Here is a 3,432-nt window from a genome sequence, read left to right on the forward strand (position 1 = left end):
TCTCTTACCCTGATGTAAGGTCACCAGCTGACTCTCAGCAAAGGCAGTCCTGTCAGTCTCGTCATAAATGAGTCCGAGAGCAGAAAAGAAATGATCAACGGAGGAAAGTTCAGGGGCGTCAGGAGCCAAGGAGAAGGCCCACTCTTGGGGCCCTTCCTGGAGCCGGGACATAATAATACCCACCCGCTGGCTCTCAGAACCTGAGGAGTGAGGCTTTAAACGAAAGTAGAGCCTACAACTCTCCCGAAAGGAGAGAAAAGTTCTCCGGTCCACTGAGAACCGGTCAGGCAACTTGAGGTGGGGTTCAAGAGGTGAGGGGCACTACCATGGTAGCGTCAGGCTGGTTGACCCTCTGAGCCAGGGCCTGGACCTGTATGGAGAGACCCTGCATTTTCTGGGCCAGGGTCTCAAGGGGGTCCATAGTAGTGTCAGGGACCAGGGTAGACTAGATAATGGGCTTGTGATTATGTAATGACGGGGGTAGGGAAACGGACAAGTAAGCCCTAATCTACCCGCCACTCTGTCCCTGCCTGCTTGCAACGACCCGCCCTAGGCGATGGGGTACAACTGGGCGGCGGTCCCTACGCTCAGTAAGTGCAAGAGACAAACAGACAAGGGAACACAAAGCAAAGGGAAATGGGGCAGTTGCCCACGGCAACACCGTGAGCAACAAGAGTGGTGAACGAGTCGAGTCAAACCAGGAGTGCACGAGGAACCAAACGCAGAGCAAGAGAGTAGTCAGAAAGCCAGGGTCAGTATGGAGCAGGATCAAATAGTCAGAAGCTGTAGCTGGGCCAGGAAACCACACGAGAAGAATCACAAGCAAAGGAGGAACAGGAAAGGCAGGTATAAATAGACAGAGGGCGGGAGCTAGCTCCGTCTGGCCAGGCTGCGATAGGCTCTCCCACTCCTAAGCCTGCCATCCTGAGTGGTGGAAGCTGGAGTCAGTCTCAGAGACATAGACTCAGGTGCAGACTGTTTACCTATGGGCGTATACACAGAAGTTGTGCCTGGCAGATCCTTTGCAATATATATATATATATATATATATATATATCTATATATATATATATATATATATATATATACACATATATATACATATATATGTATATATATATATATATATATATATATATATATATATATATATATATACATATACAGTGAAGGAAATAAGTATTTGGTCCCTTGCTGATTTTGTAAGTTTGCCCACTGTCAAAGTTATGAACAGTCTAGAATTTTTAGGCTAGGTTAATTTTACCAGTGAGAGATAGATAATATTTAAAAAAAAACAGAAAATCACATTGTCAAAATTATATATATTTATTTGCATTGTGCACAGAGAAATAAGTATTTGATCCCCTACCAACCATTAAGAGTTCAGCCTCCTCCAGACCAGTTACACGCTCCAAATCAACTTGGTGCCTGCATTAAAGACAGCTGTCTTAAATGGTCACCTGTATAAAAGACTCCTGTCCACAGACTCAATTAATCAGTCTGACTCTAACCTCTACAACATGGGCAAGACCAAAGAGCTTTCTAAGGATGTCAGGGACAAGATCATAGACCTGCACAAGGCTGGAATGGGCTACAAAACCATAAGTAAGACGCTGGTTGAGAAGGAGACAACTGTTGGTGCAATAGTAAGAAAATGGAAGACATACAAAATGACTGTCAATCGACATCGATCTGGGGCTCCATGCAAAATCTCACCTCTTGGGGTATCCTTGATCCTGAGGAAGGTGAGAGCTCAGCTGAAAACTACACGGGGGGAACTTGTTAATGATCTCAAGGCAGCTGGGACCACAGTCACCAAGAAAACCATTGGTAACACATTACGCCGTAATGGATTCAAATACTGCAGTGCCAGCAAGGTCCCCCTGCTCAAGAAGGCACATGTACAGGCCCGTCTGAAGTTTGCAAATGAACATCTGGATGATTCTGAGAGTGATTGGGAGAAGGTGCTATGGTCAAATGAGACTAAAATTTAGCTCTTTGGCATTAACTCAACTCGCCGTGTTTGGAAGAAGAGAAATGCTGCCTATGACCCAAAGAACACCGTCCCCACTGTCAAGCATGGAGGTGGAAACATTATGTTTTGGGAGTGTTTCTCTGCTAAGGGCACAGAACTACTTCACCGCATCAATGGGAGAATGGATGGAGCCATGCACCGTCAAATCCTGAGTGACAACCTCCTTCCCCCCACCAGGACATTAAAAATGGCTCGTGGCTGGGTCTTCCAGCACGACAATGACCCAAAACATACAGCCAAGGCAACAAAGGAGTGGCTCAAAAGAAGCACATTAAGGTCATGGAGTGGCCTAGCCAGTCTCCAGACCTTAATCCCATCGAAAACTTATGGAGGGAGCTGAAGATCCGAGTTGCCAAGCGACAGCCTTGAAATCTTAATGATTTACGGATGATCTGCAAAGAGGAGTGGGACAAAATGCCATCTAACATGTGTGCAAACCTCATCATCAACTACAAAAAACGTCTGACTGCTGTGCTTGCCAACAAGGGTTTTGCCACCAAGTATTAAGTCTTGTTTTTCAAAGGGATCAAATACTTATTTCTCTGTGCACAATGCAAATAAATATATATAATTTTGACTATGTGATTTTCTGGTTTTTTTTTAGGTAATCTATCTCTAACTGGTAAAATTAACCTAGCCTAAAAATTCTAGACTGTTCATGTCTTTGACAGTGGGCAAACTTACAAAATCAGCAAGGGATCAAATACTTATTTCCTTCACTGTATATATATATATATATAGGACCTGGACATCCTATCAGGCTTGAGAAAGGCTCCAGTGAACGGAGCTGAAACGTTGCACGGGCAATAAAAGTACCCACTTTTTTCACCCTTACTATTGGAGTTGCTGCTGATTTTTTGACATATATATATATATATATATATATATATATATATATATATATATATATATATATATATATATATATATATATATATTTATTTATATATGAGCAGTATAGTATTGTTTGAGCCACCGTACCACTTTAAGTGTTGTAACCAAATAAGCTAATGGGCCATTGTAATAATAGTTGTGTGTTCAGTAAAGATAATTGTCCAACGGTCATTTGGTCTGCGATTGTATTTGTTTTGATGGGGCGCTACTCGAGTAAGCCCAGTGTTACAGAACGACCATCTACGAGTAGTAGAATTTTTAATATGGCCCCATTACAATCCATGTCCATGATTGGAAGTATTTATAGTGATAGTCTAAGAGAAAATATTCTTGAGATTATTGTTTCCATATCCGCACTGAACACACAAGTCACACCTGAGCTGTTATTTGCAGATAAATGTTGTATAAACCATACAACCATATGCATTGTATATATTTTATTTTGACAATCTTGTGAGTCCACAAGTGAATACATTCTTTATTTAGTGTTTTACATTATGTTG

This window comes from Rhinoderma darwinii, assembly GCF_050947455.1.
Source record: "Rhinoderma darwinii isolate aRhiDar2 chromosome 2 unlocalized genomic scaffold, aRhiDar2.hap1 SUPER_2_unloc_24, whole genome shotgun sequence".
Lineage (NCBI taxonomy): Eukaryota > Metazoa > Chordata > Amphibia > Anura > Rhinodermatidae > Rhinoderma > Rhinoderma darwinii.